Raw genomic sequence first — 18,501 nt, forward strand, 5'->3', positions numbered from 1 at the left:
ATGCCTCTAGAGGTTTAGGATCCTCCAACTTTTCCTTGAGCTGTGGCAATTGCTGTTTTCCTTGTTTATCAATTGAGGGGGTTTCAGAATGAACTTGCTGTGCTTCAGTGCTTGTCTCCCCCTTCAGTGTCTCTTTATCGTTTGTGCTTAGTTCCTTGTCCTCTTGATCTGATTCTTGTGAGAGATTGAAGACATTGAAGCTGAGTCGTTCATCATGGATTCTCAATATTAGCTCCCCTTTCTCTACATCGATAAGTGCTCTGGCCGTAGCTAGGAATGGTCTTCCCAATATGATTAGGTGAGTGTGACTCTCTTCCATGTCCAGAATGACAAAGTCTGTTGGGAGAAAGTATTTCCCAACCTTTAGCAACACATTTTCCACCACTCCTATTGCTTGCTTTTGAGTTTTGTCAGCCAGTCTGATGATTACATCTGTGGACATTATCTCATTAATCTGCAGCCTCTTCACCAGGGATAAAGGCAGTAAGTTGATGCTGGCCCCCAAATCACATAGTGCTCTATCGAACATAGTTTCACCTATGGCACAAGGGATGTGAAAACTCCCTAGGTCTCTTCTTTTTGTAGGCAACTCAGGTTGAATAAGGGCACTACATTCCTTGTTCATCACTATAGTCTGGCCTCCTTTGAGTGAGCTTTTCCTGGGAAGAAGTTCCTTCATATACTTGATGAATGTAGGCATTTGTTGAATTGCCTTGATGAATAGTATGTTTATATGCAGAGATGCAAACAAGTCTAGGAACCTTGAGTATATTCTCTTTCCCACAGCACCATTGAGCAGTTGAGGGAAGGGAGCATAGAGCTTCAGCAACTCTTGTTGTGAGATTTTTCGTTCTTGGTGATCTCTATCCTCCTCCTTTGTTGAGTTGTCTTCAGGTTGTTTGCAAAATTTGCCTTGCTTGTCTTCAGTCTCTTGATCACTCGTAGTGACCATTTTGCAACCTTTCCATCTTACTTTCTTTGCTTCTCCCTTGGGGTTTTTCTCCGTGTCACTTGGGAAGCTATCGGTAGGTTTGGGAATCTTCTCAGCTAAATATCCCACCTGGAATTCCAGCTTCCTAATGGTCTCTCCCTGGTTCTTAATATTGGCTCGTACTTCCTTTTTGAACACCTTATTTTCTTGAATCTCTTGGCATATTCCTTCAAGTAAGGCTTCAATCTTAGAGAGCTTGTCATCAATTGATGGGTGATTCGGAGCAGATGTGCTATTTTGGTTTTGATAGGCATATGAAGAAGTGTTGTTGTGGGGGTGTTGAGACGTCCTCTGTGTGAATTGCTGGTGAGCTACATTGTTGTTGGAGTTGTAACGTCTCTGGTCTTGGTTTTGATCTTGCTCACTTCCCCACCCAAAGTTTGGGTGGTTTCTCCATCCAGGGTTGTAGGTCTTAGAGTATGGATAATAGTTTTTCCTTGGTGAACTCCCAGTGTAGTTGGCTTGCTCCTGACTCACCTCTGCTTCTTCATTCACTCCTTCTTGAATTGTTGATGAAGTGGAGATTGCTGCTACTTGGTTCATCTCCATCTTCTTGGTGAGGTCAGCCAGCTGCTGGGTAATGAGCTTGTTTTGGGCCAATAGAGCATCTACATTGTTTAGCTCTATTACTCCTCTTGTGTTCCCTCTTTCGGAAGCATAGAAGCAGTCCTTCTCTGCTACTGTTTCAATAACATCTATGGCTTCCTCAATGGTCTTCTTCTTGTTCAAAGATCCTCCAGATGAATGGTCTACGGCCTTCTTTGACTCATAAGAGAGCCCTTTATAGAAAATGTGCAGCTGCACCCATTCGTTGAACATGACAGGTGGACACCTCCTTGTTAAGTCCTTGTACCTCTCCCATGCTTCATATAGAGTCTCACCATCTTGTTGCCTGAAAGTTTGGACCTCAGCTCTTAGCCTATTGATTCATTGAGGAGGGTAAAATCTTGCTAAGAATTTGTTCACCACGTCTTCCCAAGTTGTCAAGCTTTCCCTTGGGAAAGATTCCAGCCATTTGGCTGCCCTGTCCCTGAGTGAGAATGGAAATAAGAGCAGTCTATAGGCATCAGGATGAACACCATTAGACTTCACTATGTCACATATTCTCAGGAAGGTGGTTAAATGTTGATTTGGGTCTTCTTGAACACTTCCTCCAAACGAACAGTTGTTCTGAACAAGAGTGATGAGCTGTGGTTTAAGTTCAAAGTTGTTGGCATAGATTGTTGGCCTTTGGATGCTACTTCCACAATTTCCTGGGTTTGGATTGATGTAAGAGCCCAAAACACTTCTATCCTCCCCAGCATGATTTGCTCTACCTCCTCCCCCATGGTTGTGATCTTCTTCTTCATGATGGTTTTCCATGTTGTCTTCCATGTTTGTTTCAAAGAATTCCTCTTATTCCTCAGCACCAACCACTTTCTTTCCTCTTGCCTCCCTCCTTAATCTAAGGAAGGTCCTCTCAGGTTCAGAATCGAAGGAAGTTGAAGCCCCGCTTCTTCTCCCTGTCATACAACCATCAAGTGCAAGCAAGAAAAGATAGGTGCAGAAAGTATTTGTGTCAGAATTACTGTTAGTTGTGGGTGATGCAATATATCAAACAGTTAGTAGGTTAGCAAACAGAATTGAAAGTAACAAAGAAGAACAAAAGAGTAGACGGGGAAGGGAAGAAGTTTAACTAAAACAAAAAGTAAATCACTAAAACAGAAAATAAAATTCACAAAATAAAAATGCTCAATCTAGTGATCTTCCAATTTAATCATTGTTGATGCACAATCAATCCCCGGCAACAGCGCCATAAACTTGATGCACGGAAAACATGTCTCACAACAAATTTCCCTTCGGCAAGTGTACCGAATTTGTCGTCAAGTAAAAACTCACAATAGAGTGAGGTCGAATCCCACAGGGATTGATTGATCAAGCAACTTTAATTAGAAGAATGTTCTAGTTGAGCGAATCCAGAATTTTGGTTGAGAGTTGCAGAAAATAAAATGGCGGGAATGTAAATAACGGAAAAGTAAATGCTAGGATTAAAGGATTAGAAGTAAATGACTGAAAATAAATTGCAGAATTGTAAATGGGAATGGGGGATTTGCTCATAAAAGTAAATGTCAGAAATTAAAGAGAATGGGTAAGATCAGAGATGGGGAGTTCATTGGGCTTAGGAGATGTTGTAATTCTCTGGATCAAGTTCATTTTCATCTCTTCCTCAATCAATGCACTCATTGATCTCCTTGGCAATCTTAAGTGATTGAATTACAATTTCTTGCAATTCAATCTCTCAAATCTTGATCAATAGCCAATTCCTTGGTCAATTGCTCATGAGAAGAGATGAAGTATGGTCACTGATTATACCACATGCATTTCCCAAATCAAGTATTGAGAGGGTTATAGTCACATACCCATCCAAACCCAATTTGGTCCAGCATGAGAAAGCATTTCTAGCTTGATCTCTTGATTCCTCTTTCAAGGTTCAAAAGAGATCCAAGTTTGAATAGCTTCTCTTCCAAGATAACTACTCAATTGGATGAAGATCGAAAGCTTTCAAGTAAAATCAAGAGAAAAGATAGAAGAAGAATAATGAAAATTAGTATTGATCCATCAAATTACAACAGAGCTCCCTAACCCAATGAAAGGGGTTTAGTTGTTCATAGCTCTAGAAAATGAAAACAAAGATGGAGAATACATCATAAAACTAGAAAATGCAGAGAAAGTAAAATACAGAGAGTAGTTCTCCTCTTCCAGCCTCCTCAAAACTCTCTTTTACAATTCAAAGCTACTCCTATATATACTACTCTTCTCAGCTTCTAGTTTGCTCTTCGAGTCTTGGGCCTTTGGATCTTGAGTTTGAAGCAGTTCTTTTCTTCATTTGGGCTTGGCTTTACTTGCAGAAAGAAAGTGTTAAGTGGGCAGAGACTTTAGCTCAGGGCGTAAGGGGTGTTAATCATTTAGTGAAAGTATAAGTTCGGGAACGTTAGTGACACTTAACATTTTCACTAACGTTCCAATGTACCCCCTTGCCTCACGTTAGATCCCACGTTAACTAGGTTAACGTGGCTTCTAACGTGGCCTTGCCAACCTTTGAGAACATTAGTGACACTCAACATTGTCACTAACGTTCTAGTGTGTCCCTTTTTGCTTCACGTTAAAGTCCACGTTAACTAGGTTAACGTGGCTTCTAACGTGGCCTTGCCAACCTTCGAGAACGTTAGTGACACTCAACATTGTCACTAACGTTCCAATGTGCCCCTAGATCTCACGTTAAAGTCCACGTTAACTAGGTTAACGTGGCTTCTAACGTGGCCATTCTTAGCCATCCCAACGTTAGTGACAATGTTGAGTGTCACTAACGTTGGCTCATCATTCATTCCTTGTCGTTAGCTTCCACGTTAACTAAGTTAACGTGGAAGTTAACGTGGCTCCTTGGGGGGTTGTGTGGTTGCTTCCAACGTTAGTGACAATGTTGAGTGTCACTAACGTTGTCGACAACTCTCACTTCTTACGTTAGCTCCCACGTTAACCAAGTTAACGTGGGAGTTAACGTGGTGTGTTGCATCCTTAGGCCAACGTTAGTGACAATGTCGAATGTCACTAACGTTGGCTTCTCTTCCCCCTTTAACGTTAGAAGTCACGTTAACTAGGTTAACGTGGGCTCTAACGTGGCCACTCATGAGTGTTTGCCAATGTTAGTGACAATGTTAAGTGGCACTAACGTTGGCTCAACTTCCCTTTTCCACATTAGATTTCACGTTAACTTAGTTAACGTGAGTTAACGTGACTCTTAATGTGGGCAATGATGGCTTTGAGAGTGTCATTGGCAATCCCTTTTCTCATTAATCATGCAAGTTTCATCCCTTTCCTTGCTTCCTTTGGTCCTGAAATCAAGCAATAGAGTGCATCAAAGTTCTAGTCCAAGTCATGGGCAATGCAACATACAATTTTTCACTAAACTTATGCAAAATCCTCATGAAATAATGTGAAATGCACAATGTATGCTTGAATCAAGGTGTAAGTGAATATCTACCCAAAACTTGCTTATTTCCTTAGGAAATGCATGAAACTAACCTAAAAACAGTAAAGAAAAGGTCAGTGAAACTGGCCAAGATGCCCTGGCATCAAATATTCATACAAAGTTTCCATCTCGCCTTGTACAATACATGAAATCTCTTTCCTTAGCTTGTCCGTCATTTCCACGGGCATGAACTTATCAAGGAATTCTCTCCTAAGCAAATCCCAATCGGACACAACATCACTAGGCAAGGTATAGATCCACTCCTTGGCTCTTCTCTCAACAGAGAAGGGAAAGGCAAACAACCATATAGCCACTTCATCGGATTCTTCCCACCTAGTAGTCGAGTATACGCCATGAAAGTCCTTGAGGTGTTTAATTGGATCTTGTGCGGGAAGTCCATGGAACATTGGTAAGAGATTGATGAGAGCGGTCTTGATTTCAAAGTTTGCATTCAAAACCTAGAGATTGGAGAACAAAATCCGGTGCACCCGCTTCCTTGAGCGTAACTCTTCTTAGAGCGGCCATGTTGTCAAAACCTAGATCAAAAGAAAAACTATTAGTAGTATCAACGGAAGAGTAATTGGTGCCTTCGTTGGATGACGATGAGATGGTTGGTGAATTGGTTAGAACCTTTTCACCTTTCTCAAAGACCAATCGCCTCCGAGCTTGCCTAATATGAAGCAATGTTCTTTCAATTTCCGAATCAAATGGTGCTAAGCTCGGATTTGGTAGTGAACGCATCATACAATGAAGGAGATAAGAAACTCATGACATCAATCGGCATCTAAGCAAAGACTAATCCTAACTAACAATCAAACAAGCAATCAATCAATTAAGAGAGAAATGCAAGTATTCACATATCAATATATTCACACTAACCAATAGAATGACACACATAAGTAACTCCCCGGCAACGGCACCATTTTGATGAACGTAAATATTCTTATGCCGGTTAGAAACTAGTGATGAATCCGATCATGAGTATAGTCTAACCAACACACGAATACCGCATCAAACAATTCTAATATCTATGACCGAGAGTATTGATCCTGGGTCGTTCTCCCTAAGAATTGCTTTAGAGTGTGCATCATTGATTAGAAAAGCTTTTATGGTTTTGAGAATTGGTGCAAGAATTCAAACTAGCAAGGCAATCAACAATTAATTGAAATAAAACCCTTGGCCAAGGGTAAGCATTGGAAGTTCCATCATTATGGTCTCCTTCAATTATGATAAGAATTTATTGTTGCTTCACTTAGTTAACCCCCTAACAATGGAGAAAAGTCAAATGAGAGTAACTAACTTGAGTCACAAGTCCTAGTCTCACCCTAGGGAAGTCTAGCTTTAGTGCACTCCAAGTCAATTAGCAATTCTCAACGCATAATCTACAATTGATATCAACTATTCAAGTGTCTCCATTAACTCAACCCCTAAGCCAAGTGAGAGAAATCTACTCCATTGCTAAGGTTGTCATTATCACAAACAATTGGTAGGCAATTATAGAAAACATGATGTAATTAAGAGAAGAGAATTGAATCAAAGCTATCTAATCTAAACAATCATCAACAATCACACAATTGAATGAAACCTCAATTCATTAATCCAAATTCAAAGTAACAAAATGAACCAAACCTAGATCTAAGGAATTGAATCAAAAGAACATCAATTAAGAGTAGAAGAAGAGTAGATCTACACTTGTAGCAAAACAAAAAGTCAATTATCAATGGATCTCACCAAGAATTCCAAGGAAACTTGCAATGGAGGATGAAAACCTAGAGAGAAGTTGGAGCTTCTCTCTCTAAAAATAAAATGTAACTAACTTCCTAAAATATCTAGAATTATGACTAAGTATCCTAACACTCCTAATCCTTGGTCTTCTTAACCTTTTCCCTCCAAAATCTACTCAAAAACAGGGCTTGGGAACCCCCTGAAATCACTGGGCACGTGTTTCATTTAAAAAATCATGTGCGCACATCGATGCGTACGCGCACTGCCCGCGTACGCGTCCTTGGGCTCTTTTGCGACCTGCGCGCAGCCGTACGGTGTGCGCGAGCGTCATAAGGGATATGGCCCAGCCATATAGGCGCGCCGGCTCCTCGCTCGGCTCCACTGCACTGGCTCTGGAGGAACGCATCCACGCGTACGCGGACGGTGCGCGTGCGCGTGCATGTGCAAATTCAATTCTTTGGTTTTGTTTCATGCTCCTTCCATTCATGCATGCTTCCTTCATTCCTCTTAGCCATTTTTGCCCTGTAACTTCTGAAATCACTCAACAAATGGATCAAGGCATCTAATTGTAATTGAGGAGGATTATAATGTATCAATTTTGATGCAAAAGAAGCACATTTTCATCTATGAAGAAAAAATGGGAAAGCGACACAAAATCATGCATTTTTATATGAATAAGTGTGGAAGATCATTGATAAAACCCTTAAATTCTATGCATGATAAACCCTAAAAATGGGGTTTATCAGTGGCATGACAAAAGGATCTCAAAGAAGGAGTTCAAACCAGGACAGCAAGTACTCTTGTATAACTCCAGGCTCAATGTTTTCCCTGGTAAACTCAAGTCTAAATGGACTGGTCCCTACTTGGTGACAAAGGTTCTCCCTTATGGAAGCCTTGAACTCCTAGATGAAGCAACAAAGAGCAATTTCACAGCAAACGGTCACAGGGCAAAGCATTATTTGGGAAGCCCTTGGGACAAAGAGAAGAAGAGTCAGAAATTAAGTTGAGCAAGAATGAAGGATGTCAAGCCAGTGACATTAAAAGAGCGCTTGTTGGGAGGCAACCCAACCAGAGGTAGTTTTCTCTTCCTAAACTATTTCAATAAAAAGGTTATGTAGACTAAGTTTGGTGTTCCACCAAAAATCTTATTTAAAAACACATTTCAACCCTCTTCATAAAAGGTTACTAGCTCCAATGATAAACCACTATTTTATAGTTTATATTGTGTTTAATTGTGTGGTTTTGTCATGACCCTTACCCACTTATTCATCAATTTAGCATGCATTTAGATTTCCTTCCTAAATTCAGTACATGTTTGAACATTGCTTCCTAGAGACTTTAATTATTTATTTTTAATTCTCCTTTATTCCATTCGATGCCGTGATCTATGTGTTAAGTGTTTCAGACTTTATAGGGCATGAATGAGTTGGAGATCGGAAAGAAAGCTAGCAAATTAAAAATGGAAGGAACACAAGAATTTGAGGAGATAACCAACGAGAAGTGACGCGGTCGCATGGCTCACGCGACCGCGCGAAGGAGCGCAATTCGCAGTGACGCGGCTGCATGGCTTGCGCGGCTGCACGGGTTGGAAAGCGCAAGCGACGCGTCCGCATGGATGACGCGATCGCGTGACATGTGCGATCTGCATAATCTGCAAAATTTGTTGGGGGCGATTTTGGACCTTATTTCGGCCCAGTTTTCGGCCCGGAACAGCAGACTAGAGTCAGAGAATATGCAAAAACAACACACATTTTCATTCAGTAGTTTTAGATCTAGTTTTTCACTCTCTTAGATTTTTCTCTCTAGTATTTAGAATTTTAATTTTCAATTGTTCTTAGCATTGGAACATTGAGAAGAGTTATTTCCTCATCAAGACTTCATCATTCTAGTTTGTTCTCTTAACTTGGTTCTAATCTTCCATGTTCTTTGTTATGTTCAATTTTGTCATTCAGATACTTTTATGATTATTTAATGCAAGGATTATTTCTTTTTAATTCAATTTCAATTCCAATAATCATGTCTTCTTTTAATTCCCTTTCATGTGCTATGGATTCTTTATTTACAATGCGTGAGTAGTTCCCTTACTTGATGGGGAGTTGATTAAAAGGAACTCTTGAGTTGGAAGGATTGAAAGAAAATTTGTAATTGGGTTAAATGTTGGATTGCTATCCTATCACCGACGCCAATCCCTTTGAACTAAGGGGGTTGCAACTTGTGAACAGATCTGGCATTCCCACTTGTTTGACTTTCCCTTACCTAGTAAAGGATAAGCAAACAGAACAACAATTAATTATGAATTAATCTTACAATCATACCATCAATGATAGAGATTTTAACCAATCAATTCCCAGTCAAGGCTTTTATTTATATTATTTAAAATTCCTCAATTTAATTTCCAATTTACTTAGCTCAACTTCTTGGAACATTTGATTAATAAAACAGCACACTTTTCTGCAACTCGTTGGGAGATGACCTGGGACTTAAAACTCCCAGTAATTTTAATTTAAACTCTCTGTGACATATTTCTAAATTGATAGGCAGATTTTCGGTGAGTTAAGAACTATACTTGCAACGTAACCATTTTAATAAATTTTTAATTTACCAGCTTCTGCTTCCCATCAATTTTTGGTGCCGTTGCCGAGGAGTTGCAATAGAGTGCTAATTTTATTAATTAGAATTTATTTATTTGCATTTTGTATAATTTTGCTACTATGAGCTGCATGTTTCTTCCGTCAAATGACACGTTCACTTCCTGATCCGCGCTTGCTAATATTCGATCCTGAAATTGAAAGAATAATTTCACGAATAAGGCGAGAACAGCGTAGGTTAGCCCGCTCTGAGGGCGGATCTGAAAGTGAATCTGAGGAAGAAACCAGCCCCCGTTCTACTGATTCGGTTGTTTTACGTGCAGAAAACATGGCAGCTAGAAGAGTTACCATTCAGGAGGAAGGAGCTCCTGATTTTACAATGCAACCGTTTCAAGCACATCATCCAGCGGTAGCTACGGATTTTGAAATAAAGACCGCACTGCTAAATTTAATGCCCAAGTTTCATGGCCTACCTGCTCAAGAGCCTATCAAGCACTTGAGAGATTTCCAGGAAGCCTGTTCTACTGTCAAGCGTGATGGCACTGATGAAACTTCAATTCTGCTGAAAGCTTTTCCGTTCTTTCTTGAGGGAAAAGCAAGAGAGTGGTACTACACTCAACCTCTAGCAAATGTATCCAACTGGGATACACTCAGAAAGGAGTTTCTGGAGAAATTCTCTCCATCTGAAGTTACTGATAAACTGAGGAAGGATATCTCTATAATTGTTCAGGACGATAATGAGACTCTCATTGAATACTGGGAGCGCTTCAATAATCTTCTAGAAGCATGCCCCCACCACATGACTGACAAGATCGTCCTACTCAGCTATATCACACAAGGTATGAGACCCCAAGATAAGACCACATTGGAAAGTGCCAGCAATGGGTCTATGAAGAAGTACAAGACCACTGATGAAGCTTGGCAATTGATCAGTGATTTAGCTGAATCTACTCGGAATCACAGACAGAAGCCAGGACGTTCAAAAGCCGTTGCAGAAGTATCTTCTGGCATAGAGACTGCTGCTCTAAATCGAAGCATCTGTGAGATGACCAACCTGCTGAAACAAATGCAGTTGAACCAACAAGCTCAGCAAACCCAACCGCAGCAAAACCAGCAACTAGTTCCACAAAGAATTTGCGGAATTTGTGCTGATTACAGCCACTACACTGATGAATGCCCGCAGCTCCAACAAGAAGACAACATGGTGGCATCCACTCACAACTTCTATGACCGCCCCAACCAATGGTACAATCAAAGTGGTAATAATAACCATGGATGGCAGGACAATTCAAACCAGCATTGGAGGGACAACAATAATAGAGGAGGTAGAGATAATCAGGGAAATCAGAGGTGGAATAATAACAACAACAGGCAGCAAAATCAACCGTACCGAGCACCTCACCTGAGGTAAAACCAAGGACCACCGAACAATCAGTAGCAAACCTCTCAATTTACTCATTCTTCTGTATCTTCTAATGAAGATTTATTACAAGCTTTTGAGAAAAGACAACTGGCCATGTAAAATACCATCGTGAACAGTATTAATGCCAGTCTGAATGGTTTCACCTCTACTCTGTAAGCTTTTATGACACAACTTGGTTCAGCACAAAATTCCAGTAACCAACCTTCAAGCACCACTGGAATCCCCTCTCAACCATTACCCAATCCAAAGGGAGGCATTAATGCCATCACCCTGAGGTCCGGAACCACACTGCAGGAGAGGAATCAGGAAGAACCAAGCTCACCAGAATACGCCTCAGCTGAAGAGGTGGTAGAAATTGAAGATGTTGAAGAGGAAGAGAACATACAGGACATAGCTGAAGAAGAGATAGCTCAACCACAGGAAGAAGCACAAAAAGGTGCAGGCACCACAGAAAACACTACTCCCATTCCATTTCCACAACTTGCAAGGAAGCCCAGGAAGCAGCTGGAACCTGACCCTAAAATGGTAGAAATATTCAAAAAGGTTGAGGTAACTGTTCCCCTTTTTGATGTTATTTAGCAGGTACCTAAATATGCAAAGTTTCTAAAAGACTTATGTATCCATAAAGACAAAATTAATGAATTAGAAACTATTCCTTTAGGTAGTTCTATATCTGCTTTAATGGGAGGATTACCTGAAAAATGTAGTGATCCAGGTCCTTGCATAGTTAGTTGTACTATTGGTGGTGTAGTAATTTATGATTGCATGTGTGATTTAGGAGCATGTGTCAGTATAATGCCTTTGTCTATATATGATGTTTTGAGGCTCCCTCCCTTAAAAAGGTCGGCAGCTCATTTTGTGTTAGCAGATAAAAGCATTATTACAGTGGCTGGAGTTGCTGAAGATGTTTTGGTGAACATTAAAGGGCTCACATTTCCCACTGATTTTTATATCTTGGAGATGCCCCATAATGATTCAGATAAGCCATCATCAATCCTACTTGGAAGACCATTCCTGAAGACATCAAAATTCAAATTGGATGCTTTTTCAGGAACATACTCCTTTGAAATAGATGGCCGCATAGTGATCTTCAATCTGAATGGAGTCATTGACAACCCCCAGAAGATTGTTCTATCTTCCAGTGTGATGTCATAGATGAAAGTGTGGCTGAAGTTCAAAAAGAAGAGTTTGAAGAGAGGCACACTGGACAAGGTCCAAGTGTGGGGACCCTCTTAACTGACAATGAGGACACTTCGCCATTTTCACAAGCCCCAGATAATCCAGAGCCTGCCCATGATCAAAAGTTAGAATTGAAACCTCTCCCTCCACATCTCAAATATGCTTATCTCGAGGATGAGCAGAAGCTTCCGGTTATTATTGCAAGGGAACTGACTTCTCAACAAGAAGAGCAGTTACTTGATGTACTGAGGAAGCATAAGAAGGCAATTGGGTGGAGTTTGGCAGACATAGTGGGAATTGACCCTCAAGTATGCAAACACAGAATATTTTTAGAAGAGGGAGCAAGACCTGTCCGTCAACCACAAAGAAGATTGAATCCCACCATCTTGGAAGTTGTCAAAAAGGAAGTGACCAGACTATTGGAAGCAGGTATCATATATCCCATTTCAGACAGTGAATGGATAAGCCCAGTACAAGTGGTGCCCAAGAAGTCTGGAGTCACTACAGTGAAGAATGAGCATGGAGAGCTCATAGCAACTAGAGTTCAGAATGCTTGGAGAGTTTGCATTGATTACAGGCGTCTCAACCAAGGTACCCGTAAGGATCACCACCCACTTCCATTCATTGATCAAATGATGGATCGCCTGTCAGGTAAATCACATTATTGCTTTTTAGATGGTTACACAGGTTATTTCCAGATTCATATAGCTCTTGAGGATAAGGAAAAGACTACTTTTACATGTCCTTTTGGGACTTATGCCTATAAGAGAATGCCCATTGGCTTGTGCAATGCACCAGCCACCTTCCAAAGGTGCATGATGAGTCTTTTCTCTGATCTTATTGAGGACTGTATGGAAGTTTCTCTAATCTTTAGAGTATTAGATAGATGTGTTAATACAAACCTTGTATTGAATTTTGAAAAATGCCACTTTATGGTAAAGCAAGGGATTGTATTAGGACATGTGGTATCTAATAATGGCATTTCTGTAGACCCAGCAAAGGTGAATGTTATTTCTAGTTTACCTTACCCCTCTTCTGTGAGGGAAGTCCGTTCGTTCCTTGGCCATGCAGGTTTCTAAAGGAGATTTATTAAAGACTTTAGTAAGGTGGCACTTCCCTTATCCAGATTACTGCAGAAGGACATTGAGTTCGAGTTCAGTGAAGATTGCAAACAAGCATTTGATAAGCTGAAGACTGCTCTAACTCAAGCCCCAATTGTGAGAGGACCCGACTGGAGCCAACCATTTGAAATCATGTGCGATGCTTCCAACCATGCAGTAGGAGCAGTGCTGGCTCAGCGTGAAGGTAAGGATCATTTTGTTATTGCCTATGCATCTAAAACTTTAGACACTGCCCAGTCCAATTATACTACTACCGAGAAAGAGCTACTTGCTATTGTTTTTGCTCTGGATAAATTCCAGGCTTATTAACTTGGTACTAGAGTAGTAGTGTATTCGGACCATGCAGCTCTAAAGTATCTACTAGCTAAAAAGGAATCCAAACCAAGACTTATACGTTGGATACTGCTGTTACAAGAATTTGATTTAGAAATAAAGGATAGGAGTGGTAATCAAAATTTAGTAGCAGACCACTTGAGTCGCCTTGAACATATTAAGGATGATTCTACTCCTATAGATGATAATTTTCCTTTTGACAACCTGCAAGCAGTATCTGAGGTAGTCCCTTGGTATGCACCTGTTGCTAATTATTTAGTTAGCCGCACATTTCCTCTACATTTTTCTAAACATCAAAGAGACAAGCTGAAAAGCGAGTCTAAATATTATATATGGGATAACCCATATTTATGGAGATGTGGCGTTGACCAGATAATTAGATGTTGTGTACCTCAATCAGAATTCCAGTCCATTTTAGAGGCCTGTCACTCATCTGAGAGTGGAGGACACTTTGGCCCTCAAAGAACTGCTCGAAAGATCTTAGGCTGCGGATTTTGGTGGCCTACTCTTTTTAGAGATGCCGCTGAGTTTTGTAAATCTTGTCACCCATGCCAGAAATTTGGTAACATATCCAAGAGGGATGAGATGCCTCAACAATATATGCTTTTCTGTGAAATTTTTTATGTTTGGGGCATTGACTTCATGGGTCCATTTCGAAATTCTAGTGGATATTTTTATATATTGTTAGCTGTGGATTATATTTCCAAATGGGTGGAAGCAATTTCTACCCGCACTGATGATGCTAACACTGTTGTTTCCTTTGTGAGAAACCATATTATATGCCGCTTTGGATCACCACGAGCGATCGTGAGCGATCAAGGCACCCATTTTTGTAACAGGAGACTAACAGGATTGATGAAGAAGCATGGGATAATCCATAAAGTTGCAACAGCTTACCATCCCAAAACTAATGGGCAAGCCGAGGTGTCAAACAGAGAAATTAAGCATATCTTGCAGAAGATAGTAAAGCCTCATAGAAAAGAATGGAGCACTAGACTACAAGATGCACTGTGGGCATATAGAACAGCATACAAGACACCCATTGGGATGAGTCCCTTCCGCTTGGTTTATGGAAAAGCTTGCCATCTCCCAGTTGAAATCGAACACAGAGCCTTCTGGGCAGTTAAGGAGTGCAACATGGGAATTGAGTATGCTGGAGCTGAAAGAAAGTTGCAACTGCAGGAACTGGAGAACCTTCGCCTGGAAGCTTATGAGAACTCCAGAATATACAAGGAAAAGATGAAAGCTGTGCATGATCAAAACATCAAGAAGAGATAGTTCCAACCTGGAGATTTTGTTCTCCTTTACAAATCTCGACTGAGGCTCATGCCCGGTAAGTTGAGATCAAAATGGGAAGGTCCATACAGAATAGAGAAGGCTGAACCGTACGGAGTTTATCACCTAAGCCATCCTTCAAGCTCTGAACTTATTAAGGTTAATGGACAACGCCTGAAGCTATACCATGGTGAGAAGGTGCAGAAAAATAAGGGGCTTGAGATCTTCCACTTGGAAGATCCCCACATCGCAGCAGATTGAGCCATTGGAGCGTCCAACTTACGGACGTAAAAGCAAAGTGCTTGGTGGGAGACAATCCACCGCGGTATGATCGTTCTTTTCTTCACTTTTAGTTTTTCTTCTTTGATAACTCTTCTCTATATTAGTGCTTCCGTGCTCTTTCAATTACATGTCTTTATCTTTCCTTAAAAAAAAAAAAAAAATTTCGCCGCGCGACGCGATCGCACCAGCAACGCGTCCGCGTGGCAGGGGGAGTAAAGAAAAATAAAAATGAACAGAAAGTTACGCAGGAGGAGCGCTGGAGTTGTGCCAACGGCACAAATTGAACCACGCGACCATGTCCCTGACGCGTTCGCGTCGCATGGGAATTATAGCCTCCCACGCGACCGCGTGCCCCACGCGGCTGCGTGCCCTGCATTTTCGACGTAAAAGGGTGCACAATGCTATATTGTGCGAGAGTGGTGCGGGATTGGTGCTGGAAGCACAATCTTTGTCACGCGACCGCGTCGCCGACGCGGCCGCGTCAAATTATTTTTTGACGCACACTCACGCGATCGCATGACCCACGCGATCGCGTCACCCAATTTTGGCAATTAAAATGAATCGAACAGAGAGTTGTGCTGGAGTGAGGCTGCACTCGCACCAGCAGTGCAACATGGGTCACGCGACCGCATGACTGACGCGATCGCGTCATCTTACCTGATGCGCACCCACGCGAACGCGTGCCTTCCACGGCCGCATCGCATGCGCCGCACAGCTCAACCTCAGTTGCCAAATTATCTTATCTTTCTTTCCTCCAAATCCTAATTTTTCTTTTCCCTCCTTCTCTCTTCCTTCTCCCTTCCCCCTTCTATCTCACCTTTCACTCCCTCTCTCTCTCTCCTCCATTAACAAGGTTTTACCTTCTTCTTCCTTCTTTCTTTTTCTATCATTTTTTTTATTGTTCTACATGTATTTTCTTCTTCTTTTCTTCTTCTTTTAATTATTCCTCTTTTCTTTATTCTTCTTTTCCCTTTTTACATGGTGTTAGAAATCTTTTTTTTGAGTCATTATCCCTCATTATATGCTTGTGACTTGTTACAATTTAATTGACAATTATTATTATTTTTAAGGGATTGCTTGCATGTTCAATTTCATACTTTTTATATCTTGTTTAACATGCATGCCATGTGCTTGTGAAAAAGCCCATATAGCATTATGCACTTCCCTATGTTACTATACTATTCAATGCTTGCTTTTCACAACTTTCCCTTATTATTTTATTGATTGAATTCAATTGTCAACACAAACGTGATGGTTTGTTACAAAGTAATGCTTGGTCTACGCTACTCATGCCCTTTGCCAGCATGCCAATAAACACCTTGCATTCACTTATCTTTTTATGCACTAGCTATTTCCCATTAATGGCTTTTCATATATACTCAAGATCATGTGTTAATGTCATCTACATTTTATTGTGTATCATTCACCATCTTTTCCGTTTCCTTCCTTGCTGTATCTCTCTTTAAATTTAATTTTCTTTCTCTTTCCTTCTTTCAGGATGGCCACCAAGAAAGGAAAAGAGAAAGCTACTTCCAAACCACCAGCAAGAAGAGGAACTAAAAGAGCATTAGTGGCAGAGCCTTCTTCAACCACAGTCAAGCCCTCAACAAAACGAGTCAAGAGGATAATAAAGGTTGACGACAAGGAGAAAGCCTTTCCAGCAAAGGACACTGCGCGATTTCCCAATCGCTACTGTGAGCGGATGTTTCCTATCTTAGCAGAAAGGAACTATAACAATAAATACCTTCTTATCCTCCCATCCAATATTGCCTCCTTTGTTGAGCCACAAATTGAACGAAGACAATGGGGTTTCTTACGGAGACAGCCGAGGCAGGTCAATCTCTCATGGGTAGTTGAGTTCTACTCCAACTTCTACATACCGACCCTGCGGTCTGTTTATGTCTGGCAGAAGCCAGTGCCCATTACAGAAGAGGCCATCCAACAAGCTCTGAATCTTCCCCCTTTTCCAGCAGAAATGGACGCTTTTCAAGAAGCCACCCTTCAGCGCCAGAGATACCAATTTGACTGGGACTCCGTTCTCGGAGTCATTGCATTACCTGGTAGCCGTTGGATCTACGGATACCACCGTACCCGCCCTAAGGAAATCTTGGCTTTCGCACTTACCTTGGAGGCTCGCGTATGGGCACAGATCATGTCCCATTACGTCTTTCCGAGCACTCATGAGTCCTCTTTCACTGCAGACATGGCTGTTCTACTATGGTGCATCCTTACAGACCAACCTCTGAATCTCTCAAGACATATCCGGAATGCTATGGAACACGTACAAATCGCGGGCAACCTACCTTTTCCCGCCCTGGTCTCAGATCTTGTCTCAATAGCCGGAGTCTTATACAGAGCTGGGGACACCAAAGCCATGCTTCCACGGGATGATCAATATGTCCCTAACGGGAAATACCTCAGACTTTTAGCAGCCACTACAAGCCAGCATACTGAGCCAGTTGAAGATATTCCTTCTTCAACACCACAAGCATCTACCACTGAGAAATTGCTCCAATAGTTACTTGAAAAGTTGGATTGGCATGAACAGAAAGATAAGATGAGAGAGCGCCGTAACAAGCGCCGATTCACATACCTCAAGGAGCTGATCATGGGCAAATTCAAGGACTCAGACACTCCGGACTCCACTTCTTTTACCAGCACCGGGAGCCATGATGGTCCCGACTGTGGAGATACTGCTACCAGCCCACCCCTGTTTCTGACAGATGGCACCGAGGACGGTGCAAAGCCTTAAGTGTGGGGAGGTCGGTCAGTACCTGACTTCCGGAGGTAATTTCTCTTCTCTGTACACCAATAATCAGGATATTTTATTTAGATTTTCTTCCCTTTATAGAATAGGATAAATTGCATAGGTTAGAATAGTTGCATGCATATTCTACTTGATTGAAAAGACAATAAATTTCTTTTAAAAATCTATCTTTGGAATAAAATTTCACTAATTTTTCAAAATTTTTTCTGCTTGAGTTGTATTTGGAACATGATGTTTGAGCTAGAGAACACACAACCTGTGAAAGATTTGAGCCTTTATGTATGGTTACATTATTTAACCATAATTATTTTATTCTTGTGTGTTTACTTCTCTATGATTGTAATCTATATTTTGTTTTATCTTATATGTCCAATATTTATTATATTTACATGCTTGCACATGATTGAGGACATTATTTGTTTAAACTCACTTATCCAAATCAAGCCTACCCTTTTCAATTACCCTTGTTAACCACTTTGAGCCTTTAAAACCCCATCTGTTCTATATTTTACCACATTACTAACCTTAAGATGAAAAACAAATTGCATATCCCAAATTGAATCTTTGGTTAGCTTAAGATAGAATTGTGTGTGCTAGTTAAGTATGGGAAATTGTGGAAACAAAAGTTGTTAAGGGGATGTGTCATGAAAATTTAAAGGGAATTTGGATACCTACTAATGTGAAAATATAAGAATGAAAAATCTATGTGCATTGAAAAAAAAAATGATAAACAAAAAAATAAGGGGACAAAATTACCCCAATGTTAAATTAAGAATTCAAAGATCAATGCACATAGGATAGAATCAAA

At 40.9% G+C, this 18,501-nt stretch overlaps 2 non-coding genes across 2 annotated transcripts; one reads left to right on the forward strand and one right to left on the reverse strand.

The window, feature by feature from the left end:
- The first annotated feature begins 1,806 nt into the window (after nucleotides 1-1,806).
- Nucleotides 1,807-1,912, forward strand: LOC112761818 (small nucleolar RNA R71). The gene has a single exon (XR_003182194.1). It is a non-coding gene; the product is annotated as a small nucleolar RNA R71 (small nucleolar RNA).
- Nucleotides 1,913-10,010: 8,098 nt separating this feature from the next.
- On the reverse strand, nucleotides 10,011-10,114 carry LOC112761547 (small nucleolar RNA R71). Its single transcript, XR_003181937.1, has one exon. It is a non-coding gene; the product is annotated as a small nucleolar RNA R71 (small nucleolar RNA).
- Between the last annotated feature and the right edge of the window lie 8,387 nt (nucleotides 10,115-18,501).

The sequence above is a fragment of the Arachis hypogaea genome, chromosome 16, assembly GCF_003086295.3.
Source record: "Arachis hypogaea cultivar Tifrunner chromosome 16, arahy.Tifrunner.gnm2.J5K5, whole genome shotgun sequence".
Taxonomy (NCBI): Eukaryota; Viridiplantae; Streptophyta; class Magnoliopsida; order Fabales; family Fabaceae; genus Arachis; species Arachis hypogaea.